This window comes from Engystomops pustulosus, chromosome 3, assembly GCF_040894005.1.
Source record: "Engystomops pustulosus chromosome 3, aEngPut4.maternal, whole genome shotgun sequence".
In the NCBI taxonomy this organism is placed as follows: Eukaryota; Metazoa; Chordata; class Amphibia; order Anura; family Leptodactylidae; genus Engystomops; species Engystomops pustulosus.
This window is the reverse complement of record NC_092413.1, coordinates 177108002-177123931: the sequence shown is the minus strand read 5'-3', so window position 1 is coordinate 177123931 and position 15930 is coordinate 177108002.

Here is a 15930-nt window from a genome sequence, read left to right as displayed (position 1 = left end):
CAACGCGTAAGAATTCACTCCCCTCACTGGCCTGACTGTCCATTTCCTCCTCCTCCAACTCCTCCAACTCCTCTTCTTCTGCCCATACACGCTCAACAGTGTAGGACTCAACAATGGTCCCCTCTTGTGTCTCGCCAACATTCTCCTCCTCTTCCTCCTCATCCTCCTCCACCTCCACCTCCTCCGATATGCGCTGAGAAACAGACCTAAGGGTGCTTTGGCTATCAACAAGGGAATCTTCTTCCCCTGTCTCTTGTGAGGAGCGCAAAGCTTCCGACTTCATGCTGACCAGAGAGTTTTTCAACAGGCCAAGCAGCGGGATGGTGAGGCTGATGATGGCGGCATCGCCACTGACCATCTGTGTTGACTCCTCAAAGTTACTCAGCACCTGACAGATATCAGACATCCACGTCCACTCCTCATTGTAGACTTGAGGAAGCTGACTGACCTGACTACCAGTTCTGGTGGAAGTTGACATCTGGCAGTCTACAATCGCTCGGCGCTGCTGGTAAACTCTGGATAACATGGTCAGTGTTGAATTCCACCTCGTGGGCACGTCGCACAACAGTCGGTGAGCGGGCAGTTGGAGGCGGCGCTGCGCTGCCCTGAGAGTGGCAGCATCTGTGCTGGACTTCCTGAAATGCGCACAGATGCGGCGCACCTTCGTGAGCAAATCAGACAGATTGGGGTATGTCTTGAGGAAACGCTGAACTATCAGATTTAACACATGGGCCAGGCATGGCACATGTGTCAGTCTGCCGAGTTGCAGAGCCGCCACCAGGTTACGGCCGTTGTCACACACAACCATGCCTGGCTTCAGGTTCAGCGGTGCCAGCCACAGATCAGTCTGCGCCGTGATGCCCTGTAATAGTTCTTGGGCGGTGTGCCTTTTATCGCCTAGGCTCAGCAGTTTGAGCACCGCCTGCTGTCGCTTAGCGACGGCACTGCTGCTGTGCCTAGAGCTACCGACTGATGGCGCCATGCCCACGGATGGTCGTTCGGAGGAGGAGGTGGAGGAGGGGTGGGAGGAGGAGGAGGCATAGTAGGCCTCAAACACCTGGACCGAGGTAGGCCCCGCAATCCTCGGCGTCGGCAGTATATGACCAGCCGCAGGGTCACACTCGGTCCCAGCCTCCACCAAGTTAACCCAATGTGCCGTCAGAGATATATAGTGGCCCTGCCCGGCAGCACTCGTCCACGTGTCTGTGGTCAGGTGGACCTTGTCAGAAACGGCGTTGGTCAGGGCACGGATTATGTTGTCTGACACGTGCTGGTGCAGGGCTGGGACGGCACATCGGGAAAAGTAGTGGCGGCTGGGGACCGAATACCGAGGGGCGGCCGCCGCCATGAGGCTGCGAAAGGCCTCGGTCTCTACTAGCCTATAGGGCAGCATCTCCAGGCTTAGCAATCTTGAAATGTGCACATTAAGGGCTTGGGCGTGCGGGTGGGTTGCACTATATTTGCGTTTCCGCTCCAGCGTCTGGGGTATGGAGAGCTGAACGCTGGTGGATGCTGTGGAGGATCGTGGAGGTGACGATGGGGTTTTTGTGGCAGGGTCCTGGGCAGGGGGCTGACTATCAGCTGACACAGGGGAAGGAGCAGTGGTGTGCACGGCCGGAGGTGAACGCGCTTGTTGCCACTGAGTGGGGTGTTTAGCATTCATATGCCTGCGCATACTGGTGGTAGTTAAGCTAGTAGTGGTGGAACCCCTGCTGATCCTGGTTTGGCAAATGTGGCACACCACAGTCCGTCGGTCATCCGGTGTTTCCTTAAAGAACCTCCAGACTTCTGAAAATCTAGCCCTCGCCGCAGGAGCCCTCGCCACGGGAGCTTCACTAGTTGACACATTTGGCGCTGATGCACCAGCTCTGGCCCTGCCTCTCCGTCTGGCCCCACCACTGCCTCTTCCAACCTGTTCTGGTCGAGGACTCTCCTCCGTCTCAGAAGCACTGTGTTCACCCGGCCTCTCAACCCAGCTTGGGTCTGTCACCTCATCATCCTCCGATCCCTCAGTCTGCTCCCCCCTCGGACTTCCTGCCCTGACAACAACTTCCCCACTGTCTGACAACCGTGTCTCCTCATCGTCGGACACCTCTTTACACACTTCTTCCACTACGTCAACAAGGTCATCATCACCCACAGACTGCGACTGGTGGAAAACCTGGGCATCGGAAAATTGCTCATCAGCAACCGGACAAGTGGTTTGTGACTGTGGGAAGGGTCCAGAAAACAGTTCCTCAGAGTATGCCGGTTCAAATGGCAAATTTTGCTGGGAGGGGGCAGACTGGGGGGGAGGAGGCTGAGGTGCAGGAGCTGGAGGAGTGCCGATTTCGGTGACATGGGTGGACTGCGTGGAAGACTGACTGGTGGACAAATTGCTCGAAGCATTGTCGGCAATCCACGACATCACCTGTTCGCACTGTTCTGGCCTCAACAGTGCTCTACCACGAGTCCCAGTAACTTCAGACATGAACCTAGGGAGTGTAGCTCTGCGGCGTTCCCCTGCTCCCTCATAAGCAGGTGGTGTCTCACCCCGCCCAGGACCACGGCCTCTGACCCCTGCAGTAGTTGGACGCCCACGTCCCCGCCCTCGTCCTCTACCCCTAGCCCTCGGGTTAAACATTTTGAAAATGAGAGTTATAACTTGTATTTTTTTTTTAACTTTTTTTTTTTTTTGTTTTTTAGTTTTTAAAACCAAACGATGCTATCCTATTGCTATGGCTATTTTCTAGCCAAGTATTACAGCACACTACTATGCCAGATGAGATGACGCTGAGTTATGAAAAAAATAAACGTAAAATAAAAAAGGAAATGGCAGACTGTGCCTAGTTGAAATACAACCCCGGGCCCTAATAAATTTTCCCACTTCGGTCTTTGCGATGGATATGTGCGTCACTAAAACACAGTGGTCGCAAGTCTGACTCCAAATTGCTCCCAATTTGATAGTAGATGCACTGCAGCAAGTACAGCCACCAGCAGATCAACCAGAAATCAAATATATATAACGCTACTGTAGGCGTAATTAAGACGTTTGTATTCTCCTATGGCTATTTTCTAGCCAAGTATTACAGCACACTACTATGCCAGATGAGATGACGCTGAGTTATGAAAAAAATAAACGTAAAATTAAAAGAAACTGGCAGACTCTGCCTAATTGAAATACAACCCCGGGCCCTAATAAATTTTCCCACTTCGGTCTTTGCAATGGATATGTGCGTCACTAAAACACAGTGGTCGCAAGTCTGACTCCAAATTGCTCCCAATTTGATAGTAGATGCACTGCAGCAAGTACAGCCACCAGCAGATCAACCAGAAATCAAATATATCTAACGCTACTGTAGGCGTAATTAAGACATTTGTATTCTCCTATGGCTATTTTCTAGCCAAGTATTACAGCACACTACTATGCCAGATGAGATGATGCTGAGTTATGAAAAAAATAAACGTAAAATTAAAAGAAACTGGCAGACTCTGCCTAATTGAAATACAACCCCGGGCCCTAATAAATTTTCCCACTTCGGTCTTTGTGATGGATATGTGCGTCACTAAAACACAGTGGTCGCAAGTCTGACTCCAAATTGCTCCCAATTTGATAGTAGATGCACTGCAGCAAGTACAGCCACCAGCAGATCAACCAGAAATCAAATATATATAACGCTACTGTAGGCGTAATTAAGACGTTTGTATTCTCCTATGGCTATTTTCTAGCCAAGTATTACAGCACACTACTATGCCAGATGAGATGACGCTGAGTTATGAAAAAAATAAACGTAAAATTAAAAGAAACTGGCAGACTCTGCCTAATTCTACTCAAACCCCTAATAAATTTTCCCACTTTGGTGTTTGAGGTGGATATGTGTGTCACTAAGAGCTAAACACAACGGTAGCAAGTCCCCCTGCTAATTCCTCACAATATGGTACTAGCTGCAAATAAAAAAAAAAAAAAGTATAACGTTATTGTAGCCCTAAGAAGGGCTGTTGGGTTCTTTAAGAATCACTCCTGCCTAACAGTAAGCTAATAGAACACCCTAACGCTTTCCCTGAGCAGCAGCAGCTCTCTCCCTAGCGCCATCCAGACAGAGAATGATCCGAGCAGCGCGGGCAGCGGCTAGTCTATCCCAGGGTCACCTGATCTGGCCAGCCAACCACTGCTATCTACGTGTAAGGGTACCACGTCATGCTGGGTGGAGTGCAGAGTCTCCTGGCTTGTGATTGGCTCTGTTTCTGGCCGCCAAAAAGCAAAACGGCGGGAGCTGCCATTTTCTCGAACGGGCGAAATACTCGTCCGAGCAATGAGCAGTTACGAGTACGCTAATGCTCGATCGAGCATCAAGCTCGGACGAGTATGTTCGCTCATCTCTACTGTTAATACATACTGTACATACCTTTTCATGAAAGTTCCATGGACACAGCATGTTTAAAAGAACAAGATATCTTAGAGATACAAAATAAATTATGCAAAGATATACTGTAAATATTTATGGCTCATTACTCCTGTATAGATGAGAAATGTATTTGTTCTAAGTAATCTAATGTGTAGGGTTAAAGGGAATTTCAAATAACAGATGTCTGAAAGGTCATTTATGTAGGGGTCCTGCCTCTGAGATCTCATGAGAATTCCATGGCACAGGGGAAGCCATTTATAAATCTCCATTGAAGAGGAACATACACTTATGGTGTCTCATATGTGATGGCTGCCCAGATCATCAGACTAGCAGTTTGGACAGATTGAACTGCTTACAATGAGGCCTGGATACTGTAGGTGGAACCAACCATTATTGAATCCCAGACAAAAATGATATTCATCTCTAAGACTGATATGGTTCCAGTGTGTAGAAGTCCAGGTATCTCATTCACTACAACATTTCAAACAAAGGCAACAATGGCTGCACTGTAGTAGGTGCTGTGACATCAAATTGGAAATGGGCCAGACAAAGAAAGGGTGTGTAATGAAAATTAATTGAATGTTTGAGAGATGGTCATGTTGGAAGCTCAAATCTTCTTTTCTAGTAGTCTGCATTGCCCATCTAAGTTCTGTTAGACCTGTGTGTTTGCCCTCATGTAACTACTGCTCCCAATACCTCCCAACAGCAGGGTTAGAGTGACCTAGATGGCAAGTCAGTCAACAAAACCTGCTGACCATTCTGCTTCTCTTAATTGGGGTATGCCTGATCCCAGTTTATCCCTGAGTAAGATGTTTACATTATTGAGTGCCCTATAAAGGTATGTCTATCAGTCAAAAATCTCTGGCCAAGTCTACAAGCCTTTTTACAGGGTAGCTGTCAGTACCTGTCCAGCAAACCGCGCAACCACATCCAGGCTTGGCGCTAGCTGTCAGGCTAGGTAAGTGGTGGCGAACTCACCCTGCTGCATCCCTGAGGGCTAAGGCCCTGCCTAAAGCAGATAAACCGCCCTAATAAGGGCGAACCCACTATCAGGAACCTAACTGACAGTCCCTGAGCGACCCTACAAGATGACAGGGAAGACTTACTTTGTCTGGCAGCTGCTGGATGGTGGAGCATACAGGTAACCAAATACAGGAATAGACCAGTGTTCACACTGGTGCACAGAATACTAACACAGGACTGAGACAGGGACAAACAATCAGATTTATACAGGTCTTCAAGCAGTTAATCACAGTTCAGATCCAGATACAGTTACAGGCGGGATATACACAGGTCAGGTCAAGATCAAACGGGTTATATACAAACGGAGACAGGTAAAACTGAACTAGATACACAGGTAAGACAAGACTCAAAATAACCAGCCAGGTATGATGGGAATAGGCAGGTATATAAGGCCGATCAAGGCCATGCCCCCAGTACACTGGGGAACTGTCCATCAGGTTAGTAACCCTTGCTGGGCAGGACAGAAATGCGAGGAGCAGTTAATCCAAACAAGCAGTAAGCTACCGTTCACACACAAATAAACGCCTCTATTCCGCCAACTATGGATAGTGCGACATAGGCACGGACGTTAGAGTAGCTGGGAAAATAAATTTACATTTTTATTTTTAAAGGGGTGGGTGATTTTCTTCTTTTTCTTTTTTATAACTTTTTTTTTTACCCCACAAGGGGGCATGATATCACTTGATCTCCATCACAATGAACCTATGTAGTGAAGAGCATTATCCTGTCGCCTACTGACAGGCTTTCTATTAGGCACCCACTCAGAAATTGTTGTACATGTTTGACTGTGGTGTCTAAGGGGTTAAAACCCAGGATCAAAACTTTTTTGATTTTGGGTGTTATTGCCAAGGCTTGGCTGTGATAACACAGCACTGGAACCAGATGGACCTGATGTCCTGTTAGGTCAAGGCTCGGTACTGGAACCAATCCTTGGTGTTAACTGTTTAAATGCTGCTAGTAGAGTCAGCAGCGGCATCTAAATTATTGTGCCCTGGCACAAATATGCCAGCTGTGTGCTGCCATTTTGGGGAAGGATGTCACTCCCATTGATGTTATCATGGAGTGCTGATCCTCCCTAAAATGGTGGTCACCTGTGCCACCAGGAGGTTATTGCTGGTGGGCATGGTCACTGTGATTTAAATTGAAAAAAATAGATGTCACTCGACTTTTCGGAGTTTATGGGTGCACAAGTAGGTTACTACACCATATATATCGAGAAAAGATAACTTGGCACTCCATATAGGTAAAAAAAAAAATCCAGAATAAAAAGTATAGCATAGTATAGTTATATATAGTATAGTTTTGCCGGTCTTTTTTCCATCTGCTACTTTGTTAATTTTTCAATCTCACTTTTTCCTTGTGTTAAATGTTTTCTTTAACTCTTTTTGAAACATTTGAAATAATAATTGTAATTTGAAACATTTAGCACATGTGATAAATTTGTGATGATAAACAAATGTCCAGGGGACATTTCAAAATGTTCCCAAAAAGGCGCAAGAATTGCAATGCGCCAAAAAAAGTCTCAAAAAGGGCAGAAATAACTAGAATAAAAATAAAGATAAATGACCCCCAAAGTTTCACTTGAACTATTATTTTATACAAAGCTTGTTAAAGGAGATGTCTCGCTTTAAGACTTATTGCAACAATAATTTGACAATACTTTTTTTTATTAGGGAATTCTATAAACAAAATATAGTAGATAACTTTAATTCTAATTACTCCTTGAGGCTGTGATAGACCAAAAAATGTGTTTAGCGATTTGTTGATCTAAACTAGAGATGAGCAAGCATACTCGTCCGAGCTTGATGCTCGTTCGAGTATTAGCGTACTTGAAACGGCTCGTTGCTCTGATGAGTATTTCGCCTCCTCGAGAACGAGCTTTCACTTAACCCCTTAACGACTTGGCCTTTTTTAGTTTTTTCACTTCCATTTTTCACTCTCCACCTTCAAAAAGCTATAACTTTTTTATTTTTCCACATAAAGAGCTCTGTTATGGCTTATTTTCTGCGTAACAAATTGCACTTCGTAGTGGCGGTATTTAATATTCCATGGTGCGTACTGGGAAGCGGGAAAAAAATTCCAAATGCAGTGAAAATGGTGAAAAAACACATTTGCGACGTTTTCTTGTGGGCTTGGATTTTACAGCTTTCACTGTGTGCCCCAAATGACAAGTCTACTTTTTTCTTTGGGTTGCTACAATCACAGGGATACCACATTTGTACAGGTTTTATAATGTTTTCATACATTTAAAAAAATTAAAACCTCCTGTACAAAAATTTTTTTTTTGATTTTGCCATCTTCTGGCGCCAATAACTTTTTCATACTTTGGTGTACGGAGCTGTGGGTGGTGTCATTTTTTGCAACTTTGATGGCGTTTTCATTGCTATCATTGTTAGGACTGTGCTACCCTTTGATCACTTTTTATAAATTTTTTTATATTTTCCAAAATGGCAAAAAAATGTCATTTTTGACTTTGGACGCTATTTTCCGTTACGGGGTTAAACGCAGTGAAAACCCGTTATTATATGTTGATAGATCGGACATCTTCGGATGCGGCGATACCTAATGTGTTTATGATTTTTACTGTTTATTAATATTAATATCAGTTCTAGGGAAAGGGGGGTGATTTGAATTTTTAGGTTTTTTAATATAATTTTTTTTTTTTAAACTTTTTTTTACTTTTACTTTAACTATTTTTCAGACTCCCTAGGGTACTTTAACCCTAGGTTGTCTGATCGATCCTACCATATACTGCCATACTGCAATATGGCAGTATATGGGGATTTTACTCCTCATTCATTACAATGTGCCGATAGCACATTGTAATGAATGGGTTAAAACGAGACAGCTTCGGGCCTTCGTGAGACCTGATGCTGTCATGGCAATGGATCACCGCTCCCCGTGACGTCATCGGGGAGTGAAGATCCGCGGCAAGATGGCGGCGCCCCATGCGGCGCCATCTTTTTGAAGCCTCCGGCAGCATTGCCGGCGGCGATCGCCGTGAAAGCACCCGCGATCGGTGCTAGCAGTGGTTACCAGCGGTGTTACCAGCGGTGTTACCGGTAAGCCTTTGCTGCAATATGCAGCAAAGACTTACCGGCTATGGAGCCCTCTCCATGCACCGGGACCCGGCGCGCGGCGTACTAGTGGGGAAGGGGTTAAGGAAACACAGTGAAGAACAGTGAAGAACACAGTGAGCACAGGATCATTTAAGGATCATTAAGGATCATTTAAGTGAAGAACACAGTGAACACAGTGAAGAAAACATTGCAGATATTTCCGTACATCTGCTATCTTATCAGAAGACATTAGTGCAGAAAGGTGTTCTTCACAATAGAATGTGAAGAACAATATGTGTGAAGAATCTTCATACATATTGTTCTTCACATACTATTTTGAAGAACACCGTACTGCACTCATATCTTCAGAAACATCTGCAATGTGTTCTTCAGTTAAAAACACATTGCAGATGTTTCCATACATCTTCTAACTTATCAGAAGACATGAGTACAGAAAGGTGTTCTTCACAATAGTATGTGAAGAACAATATGTGTGAAGAACACATTGCAGATGTTTAACACGGGTCATTCTCCTTTTTGAAGTTCCACAAATATTCCATTGAAAAAAAAAAAATTAAGAAACAGGACTAACTTCCTTATTTCTCAATAAAATGACACATTTCATTGGTCCCCTTGGTCCCCTTGAAAAATGCTCGAGTCTCCCATTGACTTCAATGGGGTTCATTATTCGAAATGAGCACTCGAGCATCGGCAAAAGTTCGACCCGAGTAACGAGCACTCGAGCATTTTAGTGCTCGTTCATCTCTAATCTAAACCTATAAAATGTCTCAATGTAGACTAAACCTTGCCTAACATGGTCTTTTGAAATTCCTTGACTAAGGAGTTAAATATGACGTCTTTAAGTATTTTGCAATAAAATACAGGCAGTCCCCGGGTTACATACAAGGTTCTGTAGGTTTGTTCTTAAGTTGAATTTGTATTTAAGTCGGAACTGTATATTTTATAATTGTAACCCCAGCCAAAATTTTTTTGTCGCTGTGACAAATTGGATTTTAAAACTTTTGAGATGTCATAAGAACCAGGATTAACATTAAAGGGGTATTCCAGGAATCAGCATAATTCATGTACAAATGGGTACTCAAAATATAAGCTAATGTGTAATTAGTTGTTATTAAAAATTTTGCTCCCCTTAGCAGAAAATACATACACTATGATGGAGAATTAAAATGCTACTGGCCCTTTAATCAGTCCGTTAATTTCCTCTGCGCGGTGCGTCGCAGAACAGAAGATGGCTGCTGGTCACATGTTCACATCACATGTCCTGCAGCTGCCTGGACAGGTCATATGATCACCACTATGTTTGGCTGTTGTCGGTTGGTTGCAGTGCATCCAGTATAGCCAGTGTTGTGGTGATGGCAGTTATACATCATTACTATGGTAACAGAGCAAGAAAGTCTGTTACATTATCACTGGGAGCAGAGCATAAGAGGGAGGATGAGTTACTGAGAATTAAAGGATCGTGGAACTTGTAGTTTCCAGTGGCGGCCATCTTAATGATAACTCCACCTACTTTAGAGAGGCCATAAATTTAGTAAATCAGAAAATCAAACTATTGAAGCTCTATTTTGTGACTAATGACATTGAGTATTGTTGTACTCATTTATTTATATCATCATTGTTGTACTCATTTATTTATATCATCATGGGACGTTCATATTCCCGGTATACCCCTTTAAAGGTTAATTACAGACACTTTTGATAACTGTTACAGCTGATCATTGTAGCCTGGGGCTAATGTACTGTAAATTAAAAACATCCAGAGGGCCGTTAGTAACTAGAAGTCATCTGTAAGTCGGGTGTTCTTAAGTTGAGGACTGCCTGCAGAACCTTGTCTTATGGCATCATTATTTTATTTAGTATTACCATTTTCAATTGGGTAGGTTGTGTAGAATTTAGGATATAGATCTTCTCTAACCACAAATTTATTGATATTTACCATCCTAAATTTAAAAAAAGGATATAGTGTATAGATCTTCCGAATGCCTTTCATGGGTTATCTCAAATTTATAAAAACTAAAGGTGGAATGACCTTAAAATACCTTTTACTGTCCTTAACATCAGGTCAAAGGTGACAAAACCATTTTAAGTAGTAGAGCAGACTTCGCACAATGAGATGCTGTGATGATGGTATGTTCCACCTTTCCCTTATTTAATAACCAGGACAAAGTATAAAATTCCACTTCCTCATAGAAATGCTTCTCATCACTGCCCATAAATTCATTTTTGAATTATGTAAATTCCCATGACATGCTTTGAAATTAGACTAATGTCCTAGTTGCCATAACCTCACCAGCCTACAATGATGATGTATGCTACTATTTATTATGCTACTTGCCAGGACAGAGTGGCAGTGATTTATTGGTTTTCCAGAAGGTAACTGCACCACAACCATTTAGTTCTTGAGAAACATCTCAGAAAATAACCAACAAGTCAAATTCACAATGCTCCTTTTGTGACATAAATCGGTCCAAAGCTGATTTCACGTCTGAGTAAACCCCAGGTACAAAAATGAAGATTTATACAATAATTGTGAGTCATAAAGCATATTCACCACTATATGAAATAAGTTATTACATCAGTGGTTATGAAGTCCACTCCTTAAACAAACCAATCTCTGTAAACAGAGACATTGGCCCGGTAGACCATAAGTCGTGGACATTGCCTTCCATTCAGTTTTCTTCGTTCTTCTCTAATATAGAAATTGCACTTGACAAAAGAGAAAATGAACTTTGTGATGAAGTGGAACTGTACTGAATTTAATTGTTTTGGGGGTCGGTAACAGAAGTTGCTAATGAATAGTTTGCCTTGTTCATAGCTAAATGAGCCTTTGAACAGATGTAGGTTATTTTAATAATGGCCTTGATAGCCATTCAGAATTATCAAAGGTCTTTACTTATGCAATGCCATATAAATGTTAGAAATTAAAAATTAATCAAGACAATTTATGTAACTAAAATCTGCCATTTAATGGGATATTTTTCAATATGAAGACAGCAGTAATTATACCGGAAAAAAAAAATACTTGTTCCTGTAGTTTGAAAGATTATAGCAATTTCCACTGAGAGATTTCGCAGCCAGATTCTAGTTCTGGGCAACAGTGATTAATATTATGATTATTAATGAGGAGTCATTTCTGTACATGTTAGGTTGTTTAGGTGCCAAAGACTGGGGAGCAATATTTAACATGTTAATAATACAAGAGAGTGACTAAGTAAGCATATTGATTTCTCTGCTTTTCTGGGATGTGAAAGGTCAATTAGACCTCTAGAAACAATGGAGATTTTCACAGCGGGTCTTATGATTTCACTGTGCTGACATCTTTTTAACCGTGTATAAAGTTCATTAACTGAGCAAAAGTAGTAATATTGAATAAAGAAAGTGACTAGGTCAGGGGTCACAGTCTATGGCAAGCTGGCAGTCTCTCATGGTTTACGCAGCAGGAGTTGTAAAACGGTGAGAATTGCCTTTTTTCGGTTGCCCACTGGTAGTGAAGTCATAAACAGCTCGTACAATTGTGTTAATTATACCGGATATTGATAGGAGCTTTGTTTAACGTCAAGCTGCATACTGCTAATGAACTACCCTATCAGCTTACATGGAAATGCTGACATTTTTCTTAATTGATGCAATACAAATGTATTATTTCCCAAGGGAGAGCAACCTCTAAACACTTGATTGCTAACCCATTTATGGAAATACGGTATTAAATATGTAATATCGCTCCGTTTCTATTAGTCTCTGTTAAGGCACTTTCACAGCTAAATTAGCAGTGACCTTGTAAACATTCTGAAGTTTTCGACTCAAAATTTGGACTTATTACTAGCTAACACCGTGAACTTGGCATTGACATATCAAATGACTATAATAACAACGCCCCTCGCATTATACTAGGAATGATCACGTCCAAAAAAAATTGTGCTGATTTTTCTGCCTGGAAAAGAATGGCCATTAAGGTAAGTGCCAAGCTGGGCTGGTTTCTCCTGTCTCCAAAATAAAATATACCGGGTTGGCGCCTGGTAGAATTTCTAATTGCTTTATAATTATATTAGGTAATTTAAGTCACACCACTATTTATCATACAAAAGGAAACATAACTGGGCACAGTTCACTTTCAGATAAACATAGGATATATAAAAGCTTACTGGTTTATAATAAAAAAAAAGTTCAAACAGCTGTGGATATTGTGTTCTTGGACTTTGCAAAGGCATTTGACACTGTCCCTCATAGACGCCTGATGGCTAAAATTAGGGCTATTGGTTTGGCAGAAATCATTTGCAATTGGATTGAAAACTGGCTGAAGGATCGTATCCAGAGAGTTGTGGTCAATGATTCCTACTCGGAATGGTCACCAGTTATGAGTGGTGTACCTCAGGGTTCTGTGCTTGGCCCACTACTATTTAATATATTTATTAATGATATAGAGGTAGGAATTAATAGCACTGTGTCTATTTTTGCAGATGACACCAAACTGTGTAGTGTAATACAGTCTATGGAGGATGTTCATAGGCTGCAGGGTGACTTGGACAAACTGAATGTTTGGTCATCCACTTGGCAAATGAGGTTTAATGTGGATAAATGTAATGTTATGCACCTGGGGGCCAATAATCCAAAGGCAAAATATGTCCTTGGGGGAGTACAACTGGGAGAGTCCCTTGTTGAGAAGGACCTGGGGGTACTAGTAGATCATAAATTGAATAAAAGCATGCAATGTCAATCAGCTGCCTCTAAAGCTAGTAGGATCATGTCATGTATCAAAAGTGGAATGGACTCTCGTGATAGGGATGTAATATTACCACTATACAAGGCACTGGTTCGGCCACACATGGAATATGCTGTCCAGTTCTGGGCACCGGTCCATAAAAAGGATGCCCTGGAGCTGGAGAGGGTTCAACGTAGAGCCACAAAACTGATAAGGGGTATGGAGGGTCTTAGTTATGAGGAAAGATTAAAACAACTAGATTTATTTAGTCTGGAAAAGAGACGACTACGAGGGGACATGATTAATTTGTATAAATATATGAATGGTCCATACAAAAAATATGGTGGTAAATTGTTCCAGATTAAATCAAATCAAAAGACGAGGGGGCACTGTCTCCGTTTGGAGAAACCAAGGTTTAATCACCGGAGGCGACAGGGCTTTTTTTACTATGAGAACTGTCAATCTGTGGAATAGCTTGCCTCAGGAGCTGGTCACAGCAGGGACAGCGGAGAGCTTCAAGAAGGGTCTAGATGCCTTTTTACACCTAAATAACATTGATTGTTATGCTAGATAGGATTGTTTCCCCTAAATCCCTTCCTCATCCAATCCCTACCCTTCCTTGGTTGAACTTGATGGAAAAGTGTCTTTTTTCAACCGTATAAACTATAAACTATTTAGGAATACAAGTGTATTACGTCAGTTGATATCTGCACTGACCTACTGAATATTAAAATAAAACTTTTAAAGGGGCCAACAGTAAGTAAATACAGTTCCAGATACTAAGTCCTTGTTTTTCTTTATTGAGAGTGCTTCATGTGGAAAGACTTAATAGCCTTTAAGTGCTGTGAATGCTACACATGAAAGGGTAGGGGACATGTCTGTGTGAGATGAGCAGCCAAACTTACTTGTTGTCTGAGACTGAGCTGCTGAACTGTCTGCTGTGAGTGATACACATGGAGGAGGAGTGTGACTAAAGGAGCTAAAAAGCAGGGCATGCTGTCCCAGAATGAACTGTCTGCACTATGAGTACTGTACTGCACACACTGGTGTCTGGGCATGGCTGAGGGCGATTAGCAGCAGAATCTACTGTCTGAGACTGAGCTGTCTGCTTTGAGTTTCACACAAGGAGGAGCAGGGTGACTGAGGGAGATGGGAAGCAGGGCTTGCTTTCTCAGACTGAGCCGTTTGTGCTGTGTGTGCCACTCACAGAGGATGAGGAGGGGCACGGCTAAAGGACATGAGCTGCAGAACTAACTGCCTCATACTGAGCTGTCTACTGTGAGAGCTACACATGGAGGAGTGTAACTGAGGGAACTAAGGGTACATTAACATGCGTTATGCCCACCGTCTTGCCTCCTCCCTCCATAGAAAACAGTGGCACACGGCCGCACACTCGCCAAAAGATAGAGCATGCACTATCTTTTTGCAGTGTGCGTCGCAGATCGGTGCCACACGCCGCTGGGCCATCATTGCCATCTATGGGGACGCATATGCAGGCGCAAATTTGCGGCCGCATGTATGTCCCCATGAATGGCCGTGTGAATGAGCTCTAAGAAGCAGAACTTACTGTCTCAGACTGAGCGGTGTGCGTGAATATGTGTGAAGAACACATTGCAGATGTTTCCATACATCTGCAATGTGTTCTTCACACATAATGTTCTTCACATACTATTGTGAAGAACACTGTTCGGGGCGCGTGTCTTCCGATAAGTTAGCAGATGTTCAGAACATCTGCAATGGGTTCTTCACTGGGTCGGACTCTTGGTCCTGCTCCAGCCTCCACATTAGCTCCCACTCCTCTCCTCCATGCCCGCTCCGTTTCGCTTCAACCCCCGCTCGGTTCCCCCGTGCCTGCTCCAGCCCACGCTCCGCTCCTCCATGCCCGCTCCGTGAAGCCCGCTCCAGCCCCCGCTCCGCTCCTCCATGCCTGCTCCGTGAGGCCCGTTCCAGCCCCCGCTTTGCTTCTCCGTGCCCGCTCCGCTCCTCCATGCCCACTCTCTGATGCCCGCTGCGCTCCTCCATGCCTGCTTCAGCCCCGCTCCGCTCCTCCATGCCCGCTCTGTGATGACTGCTCCAGTCCCCGCTCCACTCCTCCATGCCCGCTCCGTGATGCCCGCTCAAGCCCCCGCTCCTCCATGCCCGCGCCGTGCTGCCCACTCCGCTCCTCCATGCCCGCTCCAGCCCCACTCCGCTCCTCCATGCCCGCTCCAGCCCCCGCTCCACTCCACTTCAGCCTCCGCTCCTGCATGCCTGATCCAGCATCGGCGCTCATGTCTTCGGCTAAGTTAGCAGATGTTCGGAACATCTGCAATGTGTTCTTCACTGTGTTCTTTCACTGTGTTCTTCACGTAAATGATCCTGTGTTCACTGTTTTAATTGTATTCTTCACTGTTCTTCACTGTCTTTTCTTAATTAAATGCTCGATCTCGAGCAAGGGAAATACTCGTCCGAGCAACGAGCCGTTCTGAGTAATCTAATACTCGAACGAGCATCAAGCTTGGACGAGTATACTCGCTCATCTCTAGCCCTTATGATAAAATGATTTTGGCCTCCTTATAAATAAAATATGCAAAATGTTAGCTAAGTTAAACATTGCCTTTATATAATGGTTACCGTTTTGTATTTCTCAAATTTTTCATTAACTGTAAAGATGTCATGCTTATTGAATATTGCTGAAAGATACAGAAATCCAAAATTAAAGGGGTTTTCCGAGACCCTATGATATGTGGCCAAGGGGGAACTG